This window comes from Mus pahari, chromosome 12, assembly GCF_900095145.1.
Source record: "Mus pahari chromosome 12, PAHARI_EIJ_v1.1, whole genome shotgun sequence".
NCBI classification, from domain to species: Eukaryota; Metazoa; Chordata; class Mammalia; order Rodentia; family Muridae; genus Mus; species Mus pahari.
The window spans coordinates 11,259,010-11,279,140 of record NC_034601.1 but is presented as its reverse complement, the minus strand read 5'-3'; positions in this window follow the sequence as shown (position 1 = coordinate 11,279,140).

The following is a 20,131-nucleotide window of genomic DNA, read 5'->3' as shown; positions in this document are numbered from 1 at the left end:
TATGGTTCCTGATTTCTTTCCTATGGTTTCTTTCTCCAGAGTTGTCTCCCTTGGGTTTTCTTTATTGTTTCTATTTCCCTTTTTAGGTCTTGGATGGTTTTGTTCAATTCCATCCCCTGTTTGGTCGTGTTTTCCTGTAATTCTTTAAGGGAGTTTTGTGTTTTCTGTTTAAGGACTTCTACCTATTTAGCAGTGTTCTCCTGTATTTCTTTAAGTGATTTATTAATGCCCTTCTTAAANTCCTCTCCCAGCATCATGAGATACGATTTTAAATCTGAATCTTTCTTTTCGGTTGTGTTGGGGTATCCCGGACTGTCTGAGGTGGGAGTCCTGTGTTCTGATGATGGTGAGTGGTCTTGGTTTCTCTTAGTAAGATTGTTATGTTTGCCTTTCCCCATCTGGTAATCTCTGGCATTAGTTGTTATAGTTGTCTCTGACTGGAGCTTGTTCCTCCTGTGATTCTGTTAGCCTCTGTCAGCATTCCTGGGTGTCCAGCTCTCTCCTGAGTCTCAATGGTCAGAGTACTCTCTGAAGGCAAGCTTTACTCTTTCAGGGAAGGTACACAGAGGTCTGGTGTTCAGATCTGCCTCCTGGCTGAAGATGAAGGCCCAAAACAGGGCCTGTCCCAGAAGATGTGTTGCCTCTGCAGTCTGCCTGCTCACCTGCACAGACAGGTTTCTGAGAGACATTGGACACAAGATGGCTCCCTAACTTCCTTCTCTGGTGGGGAAGGTGCCTGGATGTCTGGAGCCTGAAACAGGGTCTGTCCCAGAAGCTGTGTCAATTCTGCCTGTCCCAGAAGTTATGTCACTTCTGCAGTCCTTGCACAGTCACCTGCACAGTCTGGTCTCTTAGGGACCCAGGACACAAGATGGCTCCCTCACCTGTTCTGTTGGTCAGAGCCCTCCCAGGCGGCAACTTCTCCCCAAGAAATGTTTTAATAAATCAAGATTGTGAGCACTATTTGCTTGTTGGGATTATAATTTTATACTTTTTCTTGTAAAAAGGAAGCTTAACATAGAGATATTTTTAAAACATACTGTTAGATTGTGCAAAAACCAACATAGACACATGTATAAGATAGACATATTGAGATGGAAAGAACATTTTTATCTTGGTTAGAGGAAAATGGTCTGAAGATATCAGCTACTGAGACCTAGCAGAGCCTGAGCATTAACTCTTCATTGGCTTGTCTAGCACTTGGTAATTTGTGTTGCTGATGGGATATGTGAATCTCAAGGTGTTAAATCCTTTGTTGGTATCCTGATGTTGAAAGTTTATGGTCAGAAAAATCACTAGATTCTTCTGAAAATCCCACTAAATCTATCATGTGAAAAGTACCAACATTAAAAACAAAACACATGTGATGAAGCATGAATCTCACTTAGAAGGTGGAATAAAATAGTTACAAGAGCCAGATGGAGAGAGGGAACTGGGAGAGAAGAGCATGGGGAGGTGAGTGGGGGCTTCAGGCTCAGGTGTCGGGAAGGTCAGGAGAGATGGCTTGATGGCCATGAAAATGAATGGAAATCTGCAATTGAGGGGTAAGGAGGTGGGGCATCTCCAGGATGAGCCAGAGACCTGAGATAAGGGAGGCACCCAAGAATCAATAGGGGTGACTTTAGCTGAGACTCATTACATTGAAGATATGGAACCTGAAGAGGCCACCTCCTGTATCCAGAGAGGAACCCCAGTGGAGTGATATAGACACCAACCCACCCACAAAACTTTCAACCCGAAATTTATTCTGTCTACAAGTAATGCAGGCATCGGGGAGGGAGCAGAGACCAAGAGAATGGCCAATCAATAACCTGACAAACTTAAGACCCAACCCATGGGCAAGCACAAATCCCTAACACTATTAATGATACTCTGTTATGTTTGTAGACAGGAGCATTTTGTCCTCTGAGAGGATCCACCCAGCAGCTGACTCAGACAGATACAGACAACCAATATCAAACAGTGGATGAGTTTGGGGACTCTTATGGTAGAACAGAAGAAAGGATTGCAGGTCCTGAAGGGGATAGGAGCTCCACAGGAAGACAAACAGAGTCAACAGAGTCAGCCAACCTGGACCCTTGAGGGTCTCTGAGCCTGAACCACCAACCAACGAATGGGCTGGATTTAGGCCTCCTGCTCAAATGTAGCAGATGTGCATCTTGTCCTTCATGTAGATTCTGAATAACTAGAATGAGGGCTATCCCAAAAGTGGCTGTCTGTGTGAGGTATGCTCTTCAAGTGGACTGCTTGGTCTGATCTCAGTGGGAGAGGAAGTGACAAGACCTGCAGAGACTTGAAGTACCAGGGTGGTGAGTGGATACAAAAAAGGGACTCCATGTGCTCAGAGGTGAAGGGGAGGGGAAGTGGAGGAAGGGTTGTGGGAGGAGGTGACTGAAATGGGGGCAGTGAGTCGGGTGTAAAGTGACTAAGTTTAAAAAATTAAATTAAATAATATAAAGTAAACACTTTGGAGGTCTAATATGGTCTCCTTAGTGTGATCATTCCCAGAAGTCTCAGTGAGATCACAGAGTGGAAAGTTTTCTGAGTGCTGCCATTTTGATTTTTGCCAAAGGTTGATGAAGTTGCAAGACATTTGCCTTCTTTATAGCATTAGACAAGATGGTAACCAAATTACAATACTGCTTCCACCTTAATAAGTTCTCTAACCCAGATGGTGGCAAACCACATAGTTGTTTTCTGTACAAGGTAAACTCAGTCACATAGGAAAATAAGTCCATCACATATTGAGGCTCAAGTCCCTGGGGGAGTCCACCACATTGCAGAAGAAATGTGGATTGTTATATCCTTTTCTTAAAAAAAAAAAAAGACAGTTTAGTCAGGTAGGTTAGTATGGGTATAGGAAGAGATGGTATCTATGGCCTAGGAAGGTAGTCCCACAATAGCAAAGTGAAGAGACAGGAGAAGAAATTTTATGGTCTTAGTGAAGGGAGCTGAGTCTGTATGTAGCTGCTAGAGTAATTATAATCACAGCACTGTGGTTCTTTCAGAGCTGCAAGTGTAACTATTGAGTGTCACCAGCCCAATTTCAGGATGGGTGAAGAATTGGGATGTTTTTGTGGTCTTTTCCCTGTTATGGAGTCAGGGGTTTGGAGAACAAACACATGATTTTGGAGTTGGAGGGCCAAATCAGCCTAAACAGTACTTGGCAGTTTTCTTCCAAATAAATTATTTTCTACCCTCAAAGTGGTCTATTTTGGTAATTTCACTGCACCATTTCTTATAAAACATCCCAGTTAAATATCATAGAGGAAATATATTTATCAAACATCCAGAACATTCTAAATACTACAAAATAGACATTTTTCTAGCACCCCATAGACCTTTCTCTAAAATAAACAAAGCAACACTTAGAAAAATAGTAAAACAAAATAATGTCTTGTACTGTTCTGATTACAATGGAATAAAACTAAAAATATACAATCATGGAGATAAAGGAACACATTGAGAAACCAAGAAAGAATTCAACAGATTCCCTAATAGGCAGTCAAACTGGGACAAGGGCCATGACTATAATAGAAATGGTGAACCTCCAAGAATGACTGGCTTTTTCCTCATCCTCTCTACCTAAGACAAAATCCTGGCAGCTTAAGTTATAGAGTTTGTTGGATTTTTCTTCTGCTGATAGATAGACTCAACAATTTCAAGGCCAGATTAGATTATGGTTACACAGCCATTCTGTCTTTTAGTAAATTGACCAGCCCCCAGATCAGCCCTTAAAAAGCAAGGCTTCTGATTTGCAAATCCTCCTTCTGTGAAATGTTTTTATCTCTGTGCCTGCTGTATTTCCTCATCCCTAATAAAAAGCTTTTTTTTTTTTTTTTTTTTTTTTTTTTTTTTTAACTGCTGATTTTGTCTCCTCCTGTTGGCTATGTTTGCAGTTCCTCAGCTGGTACCTGTCATGCTCAAGGTTCTTCGTGCTTTTAAATTGTTTAATTGGTAGATAAAATGAACCCAACTAAGATCCCTAGATGGTAGCATTACTTAATAATTAATGTTGCATTGAAGAAACTCAGAAGAAAATTACAACATTCCTAGCAACACATAAAAATGCTGAATGATTAATAAAACTTATCAGACATAATGAAAACACTGTTGTTAACAGTTATAACAAGATATCATCTTGATCTTTATCACAATAGTCATGGCAACTAAAGCAGAATAATAGAGAGGTAGCCAAGCCTATTATGATGATAAACTAGTACTCCTTAGTAAATACAATAAAGAAGATTCAGTAGACACTAACTTCTGATTTCAGTTATTGTTTCTTCATACCTTTTGGAAGATGCTAGTGTATACAAAAGTTTAAAGTTAACTGAAAGTGGAACTTTCTGAGGATGCTTCCATGAGGTCAGTATCCATGATGAGGCAGGACTTTGAAATGATGTTGTTGTTGGAGAGCCATCCATATTCATGTAAGGAACCCTTTGCCACATGCTCTGTAATGAAGCCCAATAAGCTCATTGGTTTTACCAAGTTGGGCTTTAGTAAAACTGACAAGGTAAAACAGTGCAAAGGTTTCTCTGTCTTGTATTCTTGCTGAGGCTATTTCAGATTTAACTACATTTTTTTTTTTTTTTAAATGGAGAAGCTCATAGAAAATTACTCAGCTCTGTTCTAGAAACCCAAGGTCAACCGCCCATGCGTGTGCAGAACCACAACTAACTGCTTTATCTTAGCTTTTGTTAAGTTGCTTGTGTACACAAAGTTCTCTATAGCTGGAAAGTGAGATGTAGGGGTTTCTGCCTTTAAAAACCCTGTGTTCCATGCCAGCAAGATTCTGCTGAAGGGAACCCTGATATAGTGGCCTCTTGTGAGGCTATGCCAGTGCCTGGCAAACACAAAAGTGGATGCTCACAGACAGCTATTGGATGGAACACAGGGCCATCTTTGGGAAGAGAGGCCCCTTGGTCTTGCAAACTTTATATGACCCAGCACAGGGGAATGCCAGGGCCAAGAAGTGGGAGTGGGTAGGTAGGGGAGCAGGGGCGGGGCAGGGGAGAGTATAGAGAACTTTCGGGATAGCATTTGAAATGTAAATAAAGAAAATATCTAATTAAACAAAACAAAACAAAACAAAACAAAACACCCTGTGCTCTGAACTCTTGTAATTCTTTTAGGTCCTAATACCTAAATGTAGTTCCAGTCAGCTGGAATAAAGACTTTTAACTGACTATAAACTGTGTCTTAGTGATCCTCTCTGGTGAACATCCCAAAACAAAACTGTACTTTGGGCTGTCACAGGTGCCTACCTGGGATGAGTAAGCCTTTGTTTGCATCTTTCCAAGAAAGTCAATGCAACAAATTCCAACAGGAAAATTTATAGCTCCTAGTATCTATATTAAAGTATTAGGTGATATGGCTCAGCAAGTAAAACATTTACTGTGCAAGCTTGATAACCTGAGTTCAATTTCTAGAACCCAAACAAATGTAGAAGGTGAGAACTGACTCTTCAAAGTTGTCTTATGACCTCCATATGTGTACTATATCCCACTCCCCCTACATAGAGAAAATACCAGAGCAACTTTAGATAAATCAACCCCAAAATATACCATAGGGCCTTGAAGAAACAAGAACAAGACAAATTCAAAACCAACAGAGAGAAAGAAATAATTAAACCAAAATGTTAATGAAATTAAAAACCAAAATAAAAAGAAGTAATCAAATAAAATATGTGTTCTTTAAAAAGATAAAGATTGAAAAGCATTTAGTCAAATGAACCAAATGAAAAAGACCAAAATTAATAAAATTATATATGAAAAGGGAGTCAGAAGAACAGATGTCAGTGAAATTTAGATTAACCTTAAAACTATTATTTACTAAATTAAAAAATTTAAAAGAAATAGAAGATTTCCTACATACGCATGATATAACAAAAATGAAATAAATAATTTAAACATATCTTCAATAGGCACCAAGATTTATGAATTTTTAAAAATTCCCCAAACCAAACCAAGCCTATACCTGGATGAATTAAAATAAAAATTCTATCATACCTTCGAAGAAATACTGCCACAAGTCAACACAAAAACATCAGTAGCTTTCCTATATACCAGAGAGAAATATAATAAGAAGTAAGGCAGGGAAATAATCCACTGCTCAGTAACCTCAAGAAAGTATAATGCCCTGAAATAAACCTAAGTCAAACATTTCTACAATTAGCATATTAAAGCATTAAAGAAAGAAATTGAAAAGGCTGACAAGGGAAGTGGCTCTTCACACCTTCACTCATTTCAGTCTCCCCCCTTGTCCCCAAATTCCATACCCAAGTCTGATCTCTAGCCCTGTAGCCGTCCACCTATGTGCTCTCCCTCCTTTTTCAGTAGATCATGCCAAACCTTTTCTACAGACTCTGTGACCACTGTCATTCCTTTGTCTCAGCAGAAAACTTCACCAGGAATTCTCTGGCAACTAGTTGGCTACACCTACCAGAGAAGCAAATGAGGTAGGGATCTTTACACCTTCACTGTCCCTCCTCCAAACCCAATTCCCCATTTTTATTTCCAGCTCTGTAACAGATTACCAGCTGCATCTTCTCTTCACTGTCTGCCTCCATTCTTAGGGGACTAAGCAGATCCTGCTGGCATATCATGCTTTCCTAACTCCTGTGGAATTCCTCATCCTAACTCACAAACCCACCTCTGTCCATAATGTCAGTAACTAATACCAGAAAGCATTCTTCCCAGAACCCCAGTGCCACACCTGGTAGGGTCTCAGAAGCATTCCCTACCAGCTACCCCGCAACCACCACATTCTCCTGTGAATGAGAGAGGACAGCAGAAATGAAGAAATTGAACACCCACTCAACAAAGATACGACCTGATATCAGTACCTAGAATTACAATCATCCTCAATACAAATGATTAGATACCAGCATAAAAATAATCAATAGCACCTGGGTCAATATGTCTCCACAAAAGCCCAGCAACCCTACTATAGTAGGCCCTTAGAAATGCAATATAGCTCAAGATAAGGACAGAAAAATAGTCTTTATGCATATGTTAGAGGTCCTTAAAGAGGAAATGAATGAGTCCCTTAAGAAATCTATGAAAAACAAACTACTGAATGAAATGAAGAAAACCAAGTTTAAGTCTTGCAAGTGGAAACAGAATCAATAAAGGAAGCCCAAAATGAAGGAGAACCAGAAATGAAAATTTTAGGAAATAAAACATGAACCTCAGAGGCAAGCTTTAACAACAGAGTATAAAAGATGGAAGAAAGATTCTGACACTAAAGACAAGAGAGAAGAAATAGTTATCAAAGTCAAAGAAATTGTTAAATCTAAAAAATCCAGGTACAAAGCATTCAGGAAAAGGTCTGGATCATCTATGAAAAGACAAAATCTATGAATAAGAATAGAGGAAGGAGAAAAAACCTGTATCAAAGGCACAGAAAGTGTTTTCAACAAAATCATAGAAGAAAATTTGTCAAGCTAAAGGAGGAGATGCTTACCAAGTTACAATAAGTATATAGTACACCAAATAAACTGGATCAGGAAAATAATTTCCCTCTGCACAAAATAGCCAAAACACTATATGTACTGTATAAAGAAAGAATACTAAAATATGTAAGAGAAAAATACCAAGTAACATATAAATGGAGACTTAAATAGAATAACATATGACTTCTCAACAGAGACTCCAAAAGCTAGAAGGTCCTGGACTGATGTCTAAAAACTCCAAAAGATCACAAGTACCAATTTTCTTGTAATACATTTTTGCATCCTTTTACTCTAAAGTGTTCATTCTTGATTTTAAGGTGCGTTGCCTGGATGCAGGAGAAGTATAAATCTTGTTTTTAAATCTGTTCTCTTAGTCTTGTCATTTTATTGGGGATAGAGAATATTGATGTTCTTCTCATGTATCCCGATGCACGAGATACAAAGTTAACACATAAAAATCAGTTGCCTTCCTATATGCAAAAAGACAAATGACTCTGAGAAAGAAATCAGAGAAGTGACACTTTTCACAATAACCTCAAATAATGTAGAATATCTTGGGGGTAATTCTATCCAAGCAAACAAAATACATGTATGATAATATACTTTAAGACACTGAAGAAGATACCAAAAGAGGGAATGATCTCCTATACTCATGGATCATAGGATTAATATGGTAAAAATGACCATCCTGCCAAAAACAGTCTACAGATTCATTGTAATCTTCATGAAACTCCAACAAAATTGCTCACAGAAATTGAAAGAGCAATTATCAGCTTCATATAGAAACACACACACACAAAATAAACAGGATAGGTAAAACACTCCTGAATGATAAAAGAACTGTTGGAGATATCATCTCTAAAGTACTACTGAGTGATAATAATAAAATTGAACTGGTGTTGATACAAAAACACATTTGATGAATAAAATAGAATTGAAGATGTAGACGTAATTTCACACATCTATGGACACCTGAATTTTGATAAATTTGTAGAGACAGCATCTTCATCTAACCCTGGTCAAACTGAATAGCTGTATGTAGAAGTATGCAAATAGATCCATATTATGCCCTGCACAAAACTCTATTTGAAATGAATTGAAGACACAAATGTAAGGCCAGATACACTCAATCTCATAGAAAAGAAAGTGGGGTATTTCTTTCAAGTGCTTGACACAGATAAAGGTTTTTTTTTTTTTTTTTTTTTTAACCAGAACACCAATAGCCTGGATACTAAAAATAGGAATAGAGAGCTAATATTCAAAATGTATAAGAACAATAACCATCACAACAAGAACAAGAACAACCTCAAAACAAACAAACAAACAAACAAACAAGCTGTACATCAAGAACAGAAACAACCTAAATGAAAGTGGGGTTCATATGTAAACGGAATTTTCTATAAAAGAAACTCAAATGGCTGTGAAGCACTTAAAGAAATACTCAACCTCCTTAGTCATCAGGAAAATGCAAATTAAAACTGCTTCCAAGTTTCAACTTACATCAATCAGAATGGCCAAGATCAATAAAATGAAACACAGCTCATCCTGTAAAAGATGTGGAGTAAGGGAAACACCCATTCATTGTTGGTGGGGGTATCAACTTGTACAGCCATTATGGAAATCAGTGTAATGGTTCAAGAGAAAGATGGGACTCAATCTACCTCAGGATTCAGCTATAGTGCTCTTGAGCATATATCCTACCACAAAGATACTTGCTCATCCATGTTCTTTGCTGCTCTATGCCAGATAGCCAGAAATTGGAAACAACCAAGATGTTGATCAGTTGGCAAATGGATAAAGAAATTGTGGAACATTTACACCATTGAATATTACTTAGCTGTCAAGAAAATAAAATTGTAAAATTCAGAAGTAAATAAATGAGAAAAAACAAAAAAAAGAAAAAAAAAGAAGTAAATAAATGAAAAAATTATCCTTAGTGAGGTATCTTAGACTTGAAAAGACAAATATGATTTGTGTTGATTATTTGTTGATGTTAGCAGCTAAGTAATTTATGAGCAGGCTACATCCATATAACCCCAGAGATTATAGAGACAGTAAGGGATGAGGGGATAGGAGCCACCCTATAGAATAGAAATAATATAGTTAGTTATGGATGGGTGGAGGGGGAACTAAAATGGAAAGATTAAATAGGCATGTGGAGAAAAGAGGAGATGAAGGAAGGAATATGGGGAAAGACATTAAAATTAAGCGTCATTTAAGGAATCATATGGAAAACCAATACAGTAGAAGTTTTCTACAATATATACATATATGAAGTTGATTTGAATAAAATTGTCAAATCATGGGAGAGGTTGTGCCATGACTGGACATCTTTCATCATCAAAGGACCTTCCAGTACTGGGAATGGGTTGAATCTAATAAAGTTGTTTGCCAAAGGGGTCCTATGGGAACCCACAACAATCCAGGTTATTGACAAGGCTTTTGGTGGCTCTCTATAAGCTGGTAATAAGGTACTATTGCTGAAGACAACATTTACACAACTCAGTGAACACAGAGAAGTCTGGCTGGTGCCTTTACTTCTAAGGGCTAGTATTCACGGTAATGGAAGATACTCTGCATACTCCTACCAAAGGAGAAAGGTCAACAACAACCCAGCTACAAAATTTTCCGTCTACAAGAGTGACTAGCTTGCAAGATATGCCTGTGCAATAATGACACAAAGCTTGTGGGAGTACCCAACCAATATTTGATTTGAATTAAGGGTCACTATTAGATCATATCCATACCAAATGCTACCTGAATGGTTAAGAATCTGAGACTAGATTAAGCCAGGGACTTAGGGGAAAACCAAATAATACTGATCTTCTAATGAAATGTGATATTAAAATGTATCCAAATGACATTCTTCTATACCTATATATCTATGCATTGCTCTTCTGTCATCCAAGTAGCTTCCTTCTGCAGCAGATGAGAGCAAATACAGACCCATAGCCAGGCAATACACAGAGAGTGTGAGACCTGGAACACTCATTCCTGAATGGGATGTTTCTAACAAATCTCTCCCCTTAGGATCCAGGAAACACTATGAAAGAGGAGGTAGAAATAGTGTTAGAGCCAGAGGAGACAGTGGTTACCAAGGAATTAATCTTTGAGAGACAACCAGGACACATATGAACTCACAGAGGTTGAGTCAGCATGCTTAGGGTCTATATGGGTCTACAGCAGACTGGGTCCTAGAACTGAGAAGCCCATCTCTAACCCAAAAGCTATCTCCTTCTGATAGACACTTGCAAATGAAACAGTTTTCTCATGGGGAGTTTTCCTGGGGGGAAAAAAAGCTTTCTTAAGTGTAGGCACATTGCCTAGCAGTAGATGGCCAACACAAAACAAACTCACAAACTCAACAGCATCTTTGGGGGTTCTTTGTCTCATAATGTTAAGTTGGGATGTTTTTTTCCTTACCATACCTGTCCTTTGCATATATATTATGGCTGCTAGTTTTGCAATTTTATGGGATTCTTGATTATTTGAATGTGTGCCTCTGTATCTATATAGGCTTATTGTGCTCTTTCTTTAGTTCTTGGTTATTTGAAATGTTATCCCCTTTCCTAGTTTCCCCTCTGAAAATCCTCTATCCTCTTCCCCCTCCCCTTGCTCCCCAACCCACCCACTCCTGTTTCCTGGCCCAGGAATTCCCCTATACTGGGGCATAGAACTTTCATAGAATGAAGGGCTTCTCCTCCCATTGAAGGCCGACTAGGCCATCCTCAGCTACATATGTGGCAAGAGCCATGAGTCTCTCCATCTGCTTTCTTTGATTGGTGGTTTAGTCCCAGGGAGCTCTTGGGTTACTGGTTAGTTCATATTGTTGTTCCACTTAGGGGGCTGCAAACTCCTTCAGCTCCTTGGGTACTTTTTCTAGCTCCTTCATTGGGAACCTTGTGCTCCATCTAATGGATGACTGTGAACATCCACTTCTGTATTAGTCAGGCACTGGCAGAGCCTCTCAGGAAAGAACTATACCAGTATACTGACAGCAAGCTCTTGTTGGCATCCACAATAGTGTCTGGGTTTGGTGGTTGTTTATGGGATGGCTCCTCAGGTGAGGCAGTCTATGGATGGTCATGTCTTCAGTCTCTGCTCCGAACTTTGTCTCTGTAACTCCTTCCATGGGTATTTTGTCTCCCCTTCTAAGAAGGATTGAAGTGTCCACACTCTGGTCTTCATTCTTCTTGAGTTTCATGTGTTTTGCAAATTGTATCTCAGGTATTCTGAGCTTCTACGCTAATATCCGCTTATCAGTGAGTGCATATAATGTCTGTTCTTTTGTGACTGGGTTATCTCACTTAGGATGATATACTCCAGATCCATCCATTTGTCTAAGAATTTCATAAATTCATTGTTTTTAATAGCCACATAGTACTCCAATGTGTAAATGTACCACATATTCTGTATCCATTCCTTTGTTGAAGGATATCTAGGCTCTTTCCAGTTTCTGGCTATTATAAATAAAATAGCTATGAACATAGTGGAGCATGTGTCCTTATTCCATGTTGGAACATCTGGGTATATGTACAGGATTGGTATAGTTGGGTCCTTAGGTAGTACTATGTCCAATTTTCTGAGGAACAGCCAAATTGATTTCCAGAGTGGTTGAACCAGCTTGCAATCCCACTGGCAATGGAGAAATGTTCTACTTTCTCCACATCCTTGCCAGCAACTGCTGTCACCTGAGTTTTTGATCTTAGCCATTCTGACTAGTGGGAGGTAGAATCACAGTGTTGTTTTGATTTGCATTTTCCTGATGATTAAGAATGTTGAACATTTTTTAAAAATATTTTTATTACATATTTTCTTCATTTACATTTCAAATGCTATCCCAAAAGTACCCTACACCCTCTCCCTGCCCTGCTCCCCTACCCACCCACTCCCACTTCTTGACCCTGGCCTTTTCCTGTACTGGGGCATATAAAGTTTGCAAGACAAAGGAGCCTCTCTTCCCAATGATGGCCGACTAGACCATCTTCTGCTACATATGCAGTCAGAGACACGAGCCCTGGGGGTACTGGTTAGTATATATTGTTGTTCCACCTATAGGGTTGCAGACCCCTTTAGCTCCTTGGGTAATTTCTCTAGCTCCTCCATTGGGGACCCTGTGTTCCATCCAAGAGATGACTGTGAGCATCCACTTCTGTGTTTGCCCGGCACTGGCATAGCCTCACATGAGACAGCTATATCAGGGTTCTTTCAGCAAAATCTTGCTGGCATATGCAATAGTGTCTGGGTTTGGTGGCTGATTATGGGTGACTGCCCAGGTGGGGCAGTCTCTGGATGGTCCATCCTTTAGTCTTAGCTCCAAATTTTGTCTCTGCAACTCCTTCTGTGGGGATTTTATTCCCTATTTTAGGGAGGAATGAAGTATCCATGCATTGGTCTTCCTTCTTCTTGATTTTCTTGTGTTTTGGAAATTGTATCTTGGGTATTCTAGGTTTCTGGGCTAATATCCACTTATCAGTGCCTGCATATCATGTCTGTCTTTTTGTGATTGGGTTACCTCACTCAGGATGATATCCTCCAGATACATCCATTTGCCTAAGAATTTCATAAATTCATTGTTTTTAATAGCTGAGTATTACTCCATTGTGTAATTGTACCACATTTTCTGTATCCATCCCTCTATTGAGCGACATCTGGGTTCTTTCCTGCTTCTGACTATTATAAATAGGGCTGCTATGAACATAGTGGAGCATGTGTACTTATTACCAGTTGGAACATCTTCTGGGTTTATGTTCAGGAGAAGTATTGATGGATCTGCCGGTAATACTATGTCCAGTTTTCTGAGGAACCGCCAGACTGATTTCCAGTGTACAAACTTGCAATCTCATTAGCAATGGAGGAGTGTTCCTCTTTCTCCACATCCTCACCAGCATCTGCTGTCCCCTGAATTTTTGATCTTAGCCATTCTGACTGGTGTGAGATGGAATCTCAGGGTTGTTTTGATTTACATTTCCCATTTCCCTGATGACTAAGGATGTTGAACACTTTTTCAGATGCTTCTTAGCCATTCGGTATTCCTCAGTTGAGAATTCTTTGTTTAGCTCTGTACCCCATTTTTTAATAGGGTTATTTGGTTTTCTGGAGTCCAGCTTCTTCAGTTCTTCATATATATTGGATATTAGTCCCCTATGTGATTTAGGATTGATAAAGATCCTTTTCCAATCTGTTGGTGGCCTTTTGTCTTGTTGACAGTGTCTTTTGCCTTATAGAAGCTTTGCAGTTTTATGAGGTCCCATTTGTCAATTCTTGATTTTACAGCACAAGCCATTGGTGTTCTGTTGAGAAATTCAAGATTTGACATTAAAGATGGCACAGCAACCTCCAAGGGGGTTTCATTTGGGATGCTCCACATACTCTATTCTTCACTCTCCAGGGGATGCCCTTTTGGGGAATTTGGGCTGAAGTTCTCCATACTTATCTTGCTCTTTACATTTCCTCTCTATAATAACTCAACATGGGTTAAACATTTAGTTAAACAAACAAACAAACAAACAAACAAACAAACATAAATGATCAACACTAAATCCAGCTAGGCACTGGCATCAGTGGTCTTGATCTCCCCCAGTGACCAGCCCCATGTGGCCATCTTGGCCTTGTTCCTGTGGCCAGCCTGTTGCTAAGCTGCTCGGGTCTTCCTAGGCCATCCACCCCATGCGGCTAGCTTGCAGAAAGTCAGCTATAGCTTGTTCAGATCCCCTTCGCCTCATAAAATGATAACACTAGAGACTTGTAATATTCCAGCCAGATTTATAACAGTAAATCTCCAAGCCCAAAATGCCTGCATAAGGAACAGAAAACTCAACTGATATAAACACAAGCTGCATACCTAGACTGGACAAATGTACCCTACATTACTCTATTTCTCATCCATGAAATCCCTAGCTACTTGCAGCTTGTATAGGCCATGTGGATCTGGTTCATCTTTGTCCTTTATCTTCTCTGCCTTTCCATCTTGTCTTCTGTCTCTCTTTCTTCTTCCTCTTTCCCCTCTCTAAAACTTTCGGCTCTGTCTTTTCCTTCCACTGCCCAATCACAGGTTCTAGCATTATTTGACCAATTAAAATTTCACCTGGCCTCACTTGAGTGCGGAGCAGAAAATATAAACAGCAATCTACAACACACAGGACATGCTTTTCCTGTTCTATTAGACTGCCCCATTAGGTTATATCTTTGAACATGGGCAGAGATTTCACATGAATAACCTCAGAAAAAGATATATGTTACTGCACTATGGTATCACATACCATAGTAAATAGAAAAATAGAAAATCCCTTAAATGGCATCCTTAATTATATTCCTGTCCTTCAATTAAATATTTACAATAAGCCGGGCGGTGGTGGCGCACGCCTTTAATCCCAGCACTTGGGAGGCAGAGGCAGGCTGATTTCTGATTCGAGGCCAGCCTGGTCTACAGAGTGAGTTCCAGGACAGCCAGGGCTATGCAGAGAAACCCTGTCTCAAACAAAACAAAACAAAACAAAAATTACAATAGAAGATAGGGAAAATTGCTCAAGATCCCCATGTCCAGGCTTTTATGGCCCTATATGAAAATCTCTTTCTTTGCAAGGAAAGTAAGAAAATAAAAGGGAAAATCTTGATGTTCTAGAGAATTTCTATACTTCAAGCTCCTCTTGTCTTTCAGGGGGATAAAACACCTTTTCAGCATCTCCTAGAGTTCCCCCTAAACCCAAGGGGTGACTACTTCAGCCACTCTCTATACCTTCTAGTACTCCTCTTCAGTTCCACAGTCTGGAACCTCAACCTCTTCTGAGTTCTTAAAACACTCACAGAGGAACTCCATGTTCTGGGGTAAAATAGGCATTGTTTTCTGCTAGGGAGATAACTGGGAAAGAGAGATCACTAGACTATAGATGCCTCTTTCTGTGGCAGACGACTAGCATCACAGGTAGGAACTGAGTAATTATGCTGAAGATGGAGATATATATTTGTGTATGTGTTCTAGACATTGACTCTAGCCTTTGATTTTTTTCCCAGAGGGATGTTCAGTTTGTTCCTGCTTCTTGTTGCATTCCTATGGGAAGGAAGGAATTCTACTAGTAGCTAGAAGATAGATGAGATGATGAGATATTCTCTAGGAATCCAAATTCAAAACATCCTGGTGAAGAAATAATCCCTGTTACCTCATCTAATTGGCATGGTAATACTGAAGAAGTGGTGCAGATCAAAACAAAGTTTCTTCAGATTCTTTCTGGTTGAACAAAAAGAGAATAAAACCAAAGAGTCAATTATCACAAAATCAAGTATATTACCCAGAAAAAAGCTGAGAATGCTATGCTACTGTGTCTTATAGATAACCCGAAGAAGCTTTTTACAAATATGAATCCTATGATTTATGCAAATATTAATACTGGCACTTAATATCTCACTAAGGGAATACATTAATTTGATGTTTCATTACCCAGTTGGCTCCTGATATAAGAGGGAAACTCCAGGAATCACAAATGATTCCAGATCTGTCTAAATCAGTTAATACATGTGGTCTTCACTGTCTTTATGAATCAGGGCATAGAAGAGGGAAGGGAAGAACAAAAAAAAAGGAAAGAGGCAAGTCAAATCATGGCAGCCATTATTGAAACTGCTCTTGATAAAACTTTGAAAATCCAGAGAAAGAAAAAGGGTTTATGCTTAAAATGCAAGAAAACTGTAATACTGGGGAAAAAATTGCACTGTGTCCTCATTAACCCTCCCTTATGCCTGTCAAGAAATTGACTCAAAGCCCTAGAATTGAGTATCAGAAGAGCTGAGAGAGACCTAAGACTCTAACGACCATGGAAAGAATAGTTGACTAGGAAGAATCAGGGAGCTCTTCATTGCTCCAACTGAAGCACTTCATCATCATTTCTGAGGAGCCCTGAGCAACTCTGGATGTTCTGGTAAACAAATAATTTTTCTTAAAGATATGAGGGTAGTTTATTCAGTTTTAACAACATTTGTAGACAAACTATCCTTATGGTTTACAAGTTGTTATTTAAGTAGAAAGCCAAACAATTGCTATTACTTCCTAAACAAATGTCAGCAAATTACTGCAAGAAACATAAGGGATGGGAGCAAGACCGTTGAGAAGATAATCATTTGGCCAGGAATCCAGGGCATCTACTGCTAAGGATATTTATTCTTTGTCTTACTTTTGTTTCCTCTCAGAGAAGAATTAGAACTAAAGTATATTAGTGATGGGGGAACATTTATTAGTAAAATAGTTGTTATGTGAGGAAAAGTTGGTGTTTCTCAACACAGTACAATAGAAGGCTATAATGTCCTTCTTGATGGCTTGCGTGCTTGACTGCATGCCACCATGGCAATAATTTCAAGGCAGTTCAAGAGATCAGGACTGAGACTCACTATAAGATGGATGGGTATTTCAGATATGTCTCATATACATTTTTGACAACCCAGGGCCCAAATTGTCTCCACTGTTGCTCCCTGCTTAGAGAAATGACACTTATCCAAGAAAAGGCTGGAAATTAGAATTCAGTCTCACACTGGTGAGCAGAGGCTAGAAACTCCTGTTAGTTGTTATATAAGATTTACAGGTTATATCTAGGCTTTCTCTACCACACAGAAAGAGCTATAGACATAAACATTTTACTAAAGGAAATACCTTACTTTGGGATCTTTAGTGATAAGTGAATTTACTCTACTTCACAAATAACAGGGAGTGGCTAAAACACTAGGAATTAAACTTTTTTTTTCCATTCTGCCTTAGGAAAAGTAGAAAGGGTCAATAAAAACAGTGTTTTAAACTAACTTTGCTAAGATCCCAGACAACATATGCTGATCATACTCTACAGACCATTGGTAAGGATATGAAACACCCCAAGAACAAAAATTAAAATTAAAATTCCCTTTGGGTTGTTTTATGCAAGACCATTTTTTAAACATAAAAACTTAATAGCAGACTATGAGACTAAATAGATGAAAAAATATCTTATCAATTTTGGACAATTCCTTATCATAGCACCATTGATCTCAAGGTTAACCTCAGGACTAAGTACTAATAAAAATTTGAAAGGGAGATTCTCTATTAGACCAACTTGAGCATAAATGGATAGGATTCTGTTATTAGGTTTCTCCAATGGCACCAAAGTCATTGTAGTGTATGATTAATCTTTCTGGAGTTAGCCCCTCTTACTGACAATTCAGCAGCGTCAATGGAATATTCTTGTGTGTCATAAAAGATCTATGACTCCTCATTAGAAAACTATCAGGAGATAAGTAAAACCTGACCATGATGGATACAATATGTTCCCTGACCTTGATCATTACACCAAGATTCTCAATAATTGCTTTTATTAACATACAGCTGCTTAGGGAACTTAGCACTTATGGCATCTCTATTAAATCTCACTAACCTTGATGTTTATGCCTTTTCATGGTGGGAAGGGGGCTGTGTGCAGCCAGACCTAGTGAAGAACAAAATCTAGGTCCTGGTACATACAGGCTTATTTGCAAGAAAAGACACAGTCTCATTTCTTCTGAACTGACTTGCTGGCAATAGCCTAAAAGGAGGAACTGGAAACTTATGTAGATATATGGTCAATTCTGAACTAACTTAAAATAGTAACATCCTCCTTTGTATCAGGCCCTCATTGCACATCTATTCCATTGCACATTGGAACTTAACTATCAAAATCTTTTATATATGTATAATAAGGGCTCAAGTCGCTGGATAGGAAGTTGCCTAATAGTTTTGGGAGACTTATCCTTGCAGAATTACCTAAACTATTAATCATTCAAGAGAAATTATACAGAAACATCTCAACAATATCATTTCATCAACTCTACATTCTTTTTTTTTTTTTAACAATTTTTTATTAGATGTTTTCTTCATTTACAATTCAAATGCTATCTCAAAAGTCCCTTATACCCTTAACCCCCCCCCCCTCCGCACTGCTCTCCAGTCCACCCACTCCTGCTTCCTGGCCCTGGTATTCCCCTGTATTGGGGCATATACTCTGTGCAAGACCAAGGGCCTTTCCTCCCAATGATGGCCGATTAGGCCATCTTCTGCTACACATGCAGCTAGAGCCACGAGCTCAGGGGGTACTGGTTAGTTCATATTGCTGTTCCGCCTATAGGGTTACAGACCCCTTCAGCTCCTTGGGTACTTTCTCTAGCTCCTCCATTGGGGGCCACGTGTTCCATCCAGTAGATGACTCTGAGCCTCCACTTCTGTATTTGCCAGGCACTGGCATAATCTCACTAGAGTCAGCTATATCAGGGTCCTGTCGGGAAAATCTTGCTGGCATATGCAGTTGTGTCTGTTCAACTTTCCATTCTTTGTTCCTTATTCCTGCTACTTTATTTGGCTCATGACTAACTCAGATCAGATTTCTGTTGTGAAAGAGCCTGCTCTGTACTAATTTGAATTCCCTTCTTATATCCATACAAAAACATATAAAATTATGTTAAAGATAATTCTTTTCCTCTCACCAAGTTCTCACAGCTTCCATGGGATTCTAGAAGAGCTACTCTATATGTTCAGAGATTATTTTAGGCAATAAAACATAGACCAAAACCCCTAAGATCTCCATGAAAGTGGTTCTCAAATTTGTTGACCAAATCCAGTGCCTGAGCTGACCATAATTTATACTTTATATTTTTGAACAAAGGTGTTCAATTCACAACATTTCTGTTGGATTTGTGGGTGACAGGCTTTTTAAAAAAAATATTGCCCCCTCCTTTGGGTTGCTCTTTCTTCTTTGGGTGTGAGTTTCTGACAAAACTCACTTTAATCTGGTTTGGGTTCATCCTGAGAGGCGGGCTGGCTGAAATGGAATGTGTAAGAGGAAAATGAAAGCCTAGACAAATTCTGATCAAGGCTCCGAGGTTTAATAACCGAACTCTGTTTAAATAACATGGAAAAATTCCCAGCCCGCCCTTAAGTCTTTGAAGTAGCCGGCGGTGGTCCGATCGTAGGCGGGTCCAAGGGATCCGTAGGTGGGTCTGAGGATCGAGGAGGGGACAAGTGCCCGTTGACGTAGGCGGTCCAAGGATGCTGCATTCTGGGAGATCTGGGGAGGTCTTCTCGGTAGGCTTGGCGGCAACAAGGAGCTGGGAGACCCCAACATCTGGCTATGTAATACTAGATAATTCTGTAGCCTTAGAGAATGCCAACTATCTATGTTAAGTAATCCAGACTGTTCTTTGTTAACTACTCTCAGCCATTTCTAATTAAAATAACTGAGAACACCCTAACAATAAACTCAGAGCCATGAATTTCCTATTTGGCCCTTAACTCAGAGGCTTAAACATCTCAGATCTGTTTATAATAACAGTAATAGAAGGACTGGGTTCAAGTCTTGTACTTCAAAATTTTTTGTATCAAAGTCAACCTATAATAACCACGCCCAGTCCCAACACCTAGGGAACTGGGATGAAGACTCTTCATAACTTCTTCAAGCTGAATATGGGTGTTGAGATATTTTAAAGGGAGGGGGAAGGGTAGGGAAATGGGGAATTGGTTGACCTTAAAAATGCCACACCAATGATTGTATTAGTCTCTGATGTCTGTGTCCTGACTGGATCCAGAAGAAAAGCCAAGACATCAGGAATTCAGGCAGGTCAGTTCAGCATGTCTGATGATGAAATTCACCAAGGCTGTATATTCTGTAATATATAATCTCAAAACTAAAT